Source organism: Manduca sexta, unplaced genomic scaffold, assembly GCF_014839805.1.
Source record: "Manduca sexta isolate Smith_Timp_Sample1 unplaced genomic scaffold, JHU_Msex_v1.0 HiC_scaffold_3822, whole genome shotgun sequence".
NCBI lineage: Eukaryota > Metazoa > Arthropoda > Insecta > Lepidoptera > Sphingidae > Manduca > Manduca sexta.
Genome location: NW_023594933.1, coordinates 1 through 9,162, shown reverse-complemented (window position 1 = coordinate 9,162; position 9,162 = coordinate 1). Strand labels below are relative to the sequence as shown.

The window sequence follows — 9,162 nt, the reverse complement described above, 5'->3', positions numbered from 1 at the left end:
GAACTTGCATGCTTTGTATATAATATTGAAACTATTGTTTATCTTGACTAAATAAGACAGAGTGACCCAAAATAGCACGTTCTTACCAAAGCCCATAGTTTTTAATAATTCTACCAAAACAATTCTATGAATATTTTAAAATTAGGTTCGCCATCAGAAGTTCCATTACTTTATTTTTCTAAGGTATGGTAATGAAGTGTACCGGGACAGGAGGTGGTTTGGGTTATGATGCTTGTACTTAAGAATATTCTATAGGTAGGTACAACATTATGGAATACATATACCGTATTTCGCACTTTCGTCGCCTGATGATGACCTACATTCATTACTAATATCGGAAAATCGCTGGATAAAATAATTAATACACGAACATTTCATACATTTTCTCAGAGCTTACGTGCGGGCTTACATATTATGAACAAACAATACAAAAATGTTTCATCGACAATAAGTACTTATTTCGAGATGGGGCGGGGAGGGTAAATAAGAAAAGAAAATGCATTAGAGAGCCTCTGCGAATTAGCCTGCAGTATAAGGATAGGCAAAAGAAATCAGACTAATTATTTATTGTATTATTAACTTGGCAGGCGCATGCAACCAGCACATCCGAAGAAAACTGTTCTCGGTACCGGTGAACAAATTTACGGCGAAGTCGTGCCGCCCGAGCCCAAACCTAGCCAGGATCAGGAGCTGCTTGGAGGAGATCAGAGGAAGAAACACCCCGCAGCCAGCCAAGATAGGACCAAAGGCAGTTTCCCTTGAAGACCTGACGCCTACCAAGAGGAGTAAGAGGGAAAGGTAATATACAATGCGATGGCTTTGAATTGGGGGCAAACCAGGAAACTGCCCTGGAGCTCGCGTTTATACGAGAGGGCCCAACACCTCCACTTACTAAACCAAAAAAGGAGCTTGCCTGATTAAAATTAGAGACGTTCTCGCACCTGCTTTCCTCGCCGCAGCTACAATGTTACCGTCGTTTTGTTTAGTTTTATCGTCTCTCCAGTACTTGGCCCTAGGTTTGATTCATATTCTGCCGCGAAAGTTAGCGCACTAGTTGCGCTTTTGCCCATACTTTTTAGGAAACGAAATTCGCACCAACTTTGTACGGTCATATGTTATTTACGGCGCCATTTTATAATGATTTCATTTGTGGTAGATGTGACAAAGAGCTGCCAGTGGTCAGGTCTCCGCTGCACGGCGTGGCGGAAGAGCAGGCCGCAGCTAGGATCGGCAGGTTTATGCTGGTAGCCGCGTGGAGACGCCGCCGGGACGAGCTCCGATGTTTGCGCAAAACCCTCGAGACGCAGGTCTGCTTATCATTAACCATTATCCTTAGTGATTGGTGACGGTGATCGCTAATTCATCGGGTGATTTCAAATCTTCTATGCATAGTACTAGAAATTGCCTGGGACTTCGACTATTTGTACCTAAGTACATTCACAAGCTTCACGTATCATTGAAGAGTCGAAGTTCGTTCACGAAATGTGCGATGTAGAAAACAAACACTTTAGCATAGTATAACAGTATTATTAGATATAGAATGTTATAAATTTAAAATCAAATTATGTACATACATAGCGAGACTATTACTTTTCCCTCGTTTCAGAAGTAGCATAGGCTCAAATCTTACGCCACTGAAATTTATATCACCAAGGTGTGGTGCTCCGAGAGACTCCGTATCCAGGTGTCAAGTCGCTGCTGGACTCCGACAACGCGAAAGTGCGGCTCGCCATCCGAGAGCTGGAGAGGCTGAAGCAGTTGCTGCGAGACAAAGACATCGAGAAGGCCGTGCTCGAACAGGTAAGATTTGGGGTAAAACACCGTCAAGGTGTGATACGTATATCTATATTTGTCTTAACGAACTGTGACGTGGACGTATGGAGCGACGTAGTTTTTGATATTGGGAAATAAGTAAACGGTTAAAATTATTTTATTGATAGAATTTTAAAATCCCTTCGATTTAAATTTTCTACATAAGTATTATTTTGATTCGTTACTTTTACGGATACCAGAACAAAAGCTAGAATTTCATAAGTGCAACTATGTAAGCCTACGTGATGAATAAAGCAGTTTATTGATTATTGACTTAAAATTATGCAACCAGGAGAAGCGCGACTTGGAGGACGACGTGTGCGCGCCGAAGACCGCGCTTCAGAAATGAGCATAGGTAGGAAGAATACGTTATAACTGAACGCTATTAGTAACGTTAAACGTGTTTTAGTTTGCCAAATGACTTATAAAGTTAGTAAGAAGTCGCTGGAGCAGGCCGCTTCTAATAGGTTAGTCTGAAAATCTAAGGGGGGGCCTCTGGTCATCACATTCATACGTATTTTATTAGTTAGTTCGATTTACTGATAAAAGAGGGAACAGTCGTCGATCATGTGTGTTGGCTGTCTCCTCGCTGTCGTCAAAGTCAAGTTAGGATTCGTTCTGCGCGTGCGGCCAGTTTTATAACTCAGACTAATGATTGTAAATGTATGCTAACTTCAACTGTCTTAAATATAATTTAGGTGTGTTACATACTTGTTATGACCTGTCAGAATAATTTATGGCACAGGGAATCAGGACAGGCCGGCATAATTGTACCCATTGGCGAAGGGTAATCATCTCTCGTCAGATGACCTGCTATTTGGACCCGACTCCGATTACCATCAGGTGTAGTGGGTCACTCTGTGATGTAAAAATACGCAATAATGACAGGTTGGCGCAACGCCCGAAACGAGTTGGAAAGTGTTCGCGCGTCGGCCGCGTGTTGCGAGCGCGCGCTGGCGCTGGAGCGCGCGCCGAGGCGCGTGCGCACCGCGACCACGCCTACCACCGGGTAACCACACATTCGAACACCATTGTGCCGCGGGCGAACAGTGCAGCATGTGGGGCAGTCCTACACCATTACATTTGCATGCAACGATACTCAAGTAGGATATTACAATAGAAGACAGGACACTAAAAACCACAACTTGTGACATCTACTGAAATTGAACTTTTGTACAACAACAATTATGATGGCATTTTGCTATTTGCGTTTAGATTTCGAAGCATTTTTGTGCCCTGGCGACGGATAGATGTGTTCACTCCTTTTTCTGTATTCCGTGCTAAATCAGAGGCGACTATATTATCCTTTACGATAGATTAAAAAAACACGAGGCGGCGCTGTGCAGCGCGGAGCGCGAGGCGGCCGCGCTGCGCCGCGCCGCGGACGAGCGCCAGCGCGCGCTCGACGACACGCGGCAGCTGCTCAGCGCAGAGCACGAGTGAGCATGGCCTTACACCTACTTCATAAATCAGACCTCCCAACAGTTCTTTATGAACTGTAAAATAAAAATAAAAGACAAAAGTGTCAAATACATTACTCAATAGTAATTTGCCACAACAATTTTTACAAAAGTAGACACGACATTAACAGTACCTCGACTTTGAACCCTGTGGACGCGGGTAGGTAGGTAGAGACAACTAGCATACTACTCCATCAGTTTGAAATAATGCAACAGTTTTAGTAAATCTAATTCAGCACTCTATCAAATGTGTATTGTTACTAACATAGTTATTAAATTACTGTATAACCATGCTATTTACTATACTCGTGTACAGCAGGCTTTACAGCCTGGGAACACATGAAAATTTTTACTATATTCCGGTGCTGTGCAATTACCGCTATCAATGAAGAAACTGACCGTGAATGATAAGACGATCAAGCAGTTTCCTTCATGATATACGCTTTGATTATATATAAATAGAAGTAGGTACGTCCAAGTTGCAGTTGATAATAAAGTGTAAAACCCGTTATAATGGCGCACGTCAATGTATCGTAACTGACGTAAGATTAGCCTATAGATATTTATAAATAAAACACTGCACAGTAATATAAACTTTAGTCACTGTGTTTGAGCAGACCTTTCACTTAGTACACTTACAAAAATCTTACTATCGATTCCCATACATTTAAACTTTTCGTCACTTTGGTTACCTGATTGACTATTAGGAATTTTACGCACAATGTTCACACTGGCTTATTATAGTGCCAAATATGCTCACCAGGGCGCTATTCAAATTCATTAAAAAATATTTTTGTCGAAACTATTATTTAGGTTAACTATACAGTAGTGCATAAATTTGTGCTCGGGTACTAATTATTAGGAAGACATAAAAAATCTGTGTTCGCGAATGTCAGTGGTTGGGACCAACCTACATTCAGTCAAGCAGTAATCAGTAAATTGAAGCTAAGGCCCGTCGTCGATTCGACAAGAATTAATAAGCACAGAATGGAATCGCATTTATTGAACAACTAATTCGGCCTGGCATGGTAACGCGTTTCTAATTAATGCAATTTGTTTCATAGTAAATGAATATTGAATTATTAATATCAGACGCTGGTCAATATATGTCGATACATATATTATATAGGTACTATCTGGAAAAAAAGTTGTATTTAAAATAATATATCATTTTCTCGATAAAGACTGTCCTAAATTTTAATTACTTTAATTCAAAACGACCGGCATAAATTACAAACAAACAAGATAGTTAATTAAAACCAATGACGTAGTATCAATAACTGATAAGGTGATTATTCATTGATTCAATTGTTTTTATTAATTATAATATTTTACGCAAATGATAAAAGAAACTTTTCGTTTGATTCCGTTGGCATTGATCCCTTTTTTATTTACCTAGAAAAGGAGACAGACTTTTATTCAATTCGTTATTGATTTCAATATATCCCGATGATGAACAGTCATTAGACAAGAAAAATAGTGATACTAGATTATTATAATATCTGAAAATAGTTAATTTATTTAAAACTAGCTTCCGCCCGCAGCTTCGCCCGCGTGGATTTCGGGTTTCAAAATGGAGAAGGTGCTCAACTTGTCGGGATGTTTTTTAATTTGGTGGTATGCAGGTGGTCCGATTGTCCGGTCAGGGTCTGATGATGGGATCCTGGTGAAATCGAAGGAACTTTTAACCATTAAGGTTGCACACGAAATGACGGAAGCTTAAAAATGGAGTAACTTCTACCGTTTTCCCAACATTTTCCATCACTGCTATGCTCCTATTAATTGTAGCGTGATGAAAAGTATACTATAACCAGCTCAGGAGTATGAAAAATAATTGTACCAAGTTTCGTTAAAATCCGTCGAGTAGTTTTGTTTCTATAACGGTTATACAGACAGACAAAATTTTACTAATTGCATTTTGGCATCAGTATCGATCCCTAATCACCCCAGTTATTTTGGAAATATATTTCATGTACAGAATTGACCTCTCTACAGATTTATTATAAGTATAGATATGCAAAAGTAGCTCAAAAATTGTCCATAACGAAAACATGCATTTTAAAGTAAAACAAAAGAAATAATATCGTGAAGCCAACCAAATAACTAATGATATATTAAATTTTGTGACTGTTCAATTTAGTCGGGTCCGCGATATCACTTTTGTTGAGTTTCAGAACGCGACATTACATTATTCTGTGCTCCAACGCACACTGCTTTGATGTTAGGAACACACCTACATTGCTTAGACAACAGTGAACTTTTATACAATAGCAATAAAGCTCAAATTGACTCTACGTATTAGTTAGAAAACGTTTGTATGGGAAATAGAAAAATGCTGTTTTGAGGATTTTCCCGGCAGTTATTCGAATTTTTCTCACCTTTTAAACCTTCCCTAGACCTCCACGAAAATTCAAGACCAAGATAAGATAAATCCGTTCAGCCGTTCTCGAGTTTTAGCGAGACTAACGAACAGCAATTCATTTTTATATATATAGATTATGAACAACTAGCTGTTGCCCGCGGCTCACCCGCGTTATAAAGTTTTTCAGGCTAAAGTTTTCCGTTATAAAAGTAGTAGTTTCCCGGGAGCCTATGTTCTTCCCAGGGTCTCAAACTGTCTCCATACCAAATTTCATCTTAATAAGTTGGGTAGTTTTTGAGTTTAACACGTTCAGGCAGACAGATGCAGTGGAGGTCTTTGTTTTATAATATATTTTTTAGAACTTTTTAAGAGGAACAATCCCGTCATACATCATTGTTGCATAACTCTAACCGTTTGCGCAGCGCACGCAACGGAAGCTCTCCAAACTAATAAATTGTCCCCGTTTTGCAACATGTTTCATTACTGCTCCGCTCCTATTGGTCATAGCGTGATGATATATACAGCCTATAGTACTCCACAAATAAAGGGCTATCTAACACAAAAAATTATTCAGTTCAAACTCCTAGTTTCTGAGATTAGCCATTACTGCTCTGCTCCTATTGGTCATAGCGTGATGATATATATAGCATATAGCATTCCAGGAACAAGGGCTATCAACACAAAGAAATTATTCAGTTCAAACTCCTAGTTTCTGAGATTAGCCATTACTGCTCTGCTCCTATTGGTCATAGCGTGATGATATATAGCATATAGCACTCCACAAACAAAAGGCTATCCAACGCAAAAATATTTTTTCAGTTTGGACCGGCAGTTCCTGAGATTAACCATTACTGCTCCGCTCCTATTGGGTATAGCGTGATGATATATAGCCTAAGCACTCCACGAATAAAGGGCTATCCAACGCAAAAAGAATTTTTCAGTTTGGACCGGTAGTTCCTGAGATTAGCCATTACTGCCCCGCTCCTATTGGGTATAGCGTGATGATATATAGCCTATAGCACTCCACGAACAAAGGGCTATCCAACACAAAAATAATTTTTCAGTTCGGACCGCTAGTTCCTGAGATTAGCCATTACTGCTCCGCTCCTATTGGGTATAGCGTGATGATATATAGCCTATAGCACTCCACAAACATAGGGCTATCCAACGCAAAAAGAATTTTTCAGTTTGGACCGGTAGTTCCTGAGATTAGCGCGTTCAAACAAACAAACAAACAAACAAACAAACTCTTCAGCTTTATATAATAGTATAGATAACTATGAAAGTATGAAGGAAATCAGAAAATGTTTCACCCCCTTATTCATCGTTTTGAATTAAGACGTTTTTATCTATAGACGGAGTAAAGCTGTGGTAACAAGTCTGTTTTTCAGTGCTACCGGCATGGCATTTCATATTTCGTTTGTAGAGGTCAGTACGGGTCCCCCACCTTCAATTGATAAATATGAAGTTTTCCTTATCAGTGACTACTGTCCATGTGCAGAGACCGCGAGCGCTGTTCGCGCGAATGTTCGGATTTGAAGGTTCGCGTAGCGATGGGCGCGGCGGAGACGGCCACGCTGAAAGCTGTGGTGGAAGAGCTGCGCGCTGCGCTGGCCCGCCTCGACGCGCAGCTCCGCGTCACCAAGGAACAGCTGGAGTGGTGGCCGAGACCGCTCACCAGGTACCGACTATACCCATCCTTCCTTATTCACGGCTCGGCAAAGCGACTTCTCTGAGCCTGGCCTAGCAATTACTAGGTCGACCAACTGGCGACGATGTTTCCCCCGACAACAGTCAAAATTATGCTGGCCAGACTTTTTTCCCGTAACGAGCGACAGCTGGTTTTCAGCATGCGTACTGATTACCGTGGTCCCTATTCACTTGAGTAAAAATGTCTTCGCTTGTCTAGATTACCCCAGATTATAGCCAGCAGTTTTTATTTGCAGAATGCTGGGTATGGCAAGATCATGGCTCCGGCATCCGATGTCGATGCCAGAGGCCATCTTTTGGACATTGATTCCCGCCCGACAAGGCTGTTGATAATGTGTTGGCAAAAAAGCGAGTTGACTACCAGGTAAATGCGCAGAAACCCCATAGTTAAATGTAACATAATATCATAAAAAGTAAACACCCCATGTAAACAAGACAAAGACATAAAAAGCAAGATTATTTAGCAAATAAAATTATTGCAATGTTATCGCATACATATTTATAATCTTATGATAGCTACTTAAATAAATGGATAAAGAGGTAATAAATAGGTATATAATAGATGGTAGAAACACCAAAACATACCGATGACGAATGAACAGTTGCAATAAATATTCGGTAGGTATTTGGTAAGTATTTTTTATCATAACTATTTTTAACGTTTATGTATGTATTGTAGTGTGTTTTGTAAGTTTTAGAGTTTTATAAGAAGTTATCATATTGGTAGAATGTTTAGCTTTAATAAATTATGTTATATACTTAATTATTTTGTTTGATTTACCTGCAACATAATTAGTTTAACCATCTTGTCGCCTCGTTGGCTATGGTTCAGGCTATGAGAGGTCTTTGGCTGATGATGGATATAAAATAGGTATGTATTTAGATTCGTATCTATGGTAGCATCAACTGTATGTCTTACTAGTGTGACGTTTTATTCTAAAAAAATGTTGATTGGTTATAATAATTCATAGCGAAAAAGAGATATGATTTCCAATGTTTTAACTACATTGAACTTTGTTATTTCAATATATAACTGTAAAAAGCAATGTTAGAAGTGCGTGCTTAGAACAAAAAGAAATTAACATGTTAAAATCAGTGACGAAAAATCTGCTACGGACTCTTCGTACATTATTGGAATAAGACAAATGTGCACTAAGAATACAAACTATTGCAGCAATAAGTTTTTTTAATTTTCCTTAATTCTTAACGGAACGTCACATACAATAGTTAAATAGTTTTAACATGGCTCACCTTTTTAGGCAGATAAATGAGGACACGAATAACCTGAGACCTAGATCAAGTCTTTCCTAAGAGGTGTGACATTTGATTTGGGTTTCTAGGATAGTCAAGTTTGACTTGCTAATAATTGAAATAACTCGATAAAATGTAACAAAATGCAGCAATATATATTTTTCTAAACTGGAAAATATACAACGGTACCGCTTTAAAGGGGTAATTAATCATCTGGTAAGGGAAGATTATTTGGTCGTTTGTTAAAGAACAGATTTGCTTGAAATTGGCCCCACTGATAAAATTTACTGGATTAACATAAGGGCCACTGTTTATCTTAGTAAGCTACACAATATGTCTTATGTCCCAGGAACGCTTTGTAAACCGACTCTATATCTCTGATATCATCTCTGCATTTATTATGCACTCATTGTCCCTTTTAATTGTAATTACGGACCATATTTGAATAATAAACATCTCTGCATTACAAAACAGCAACATTACTTAAACACAGTACAAATTTTCATACACGAATGTACCCCAAATACAAATACCATTAAATTATAATCAATAAGAAATACATACTCA

The 9,162-nt window shown here is 39.1% G+C and overlaps 1 long non-coding RNA gene and 1 pseudogene across 1 annotated transcript; both read left to right on the top strand.

The window, feature by feature from the left end:
• Positions 1 to 465: 465 nt before the first annotated feature.
• LOC119193253 lies at positions 466 to 1,361 on the top strand (annotated as a pseudogene).
• Positions 1,362 to 3,168: 1,807 nt separating this feature from the next.
• LOC119193254 lies at positions 3,169 to 8,107 on the top strand. The gene is made up of 3 exons (XR_005113891.1): positions 3,169 to 3,251; positions 7,136 to 7,315; positions 7,581 to 8,107. It is a non-coding gene; the product is annotated as an uncharacterized LOC119193254 (long non-coding RNA).
• Positions 8,108 to 9,162: the final 1,055 nt, after the last annotated feature.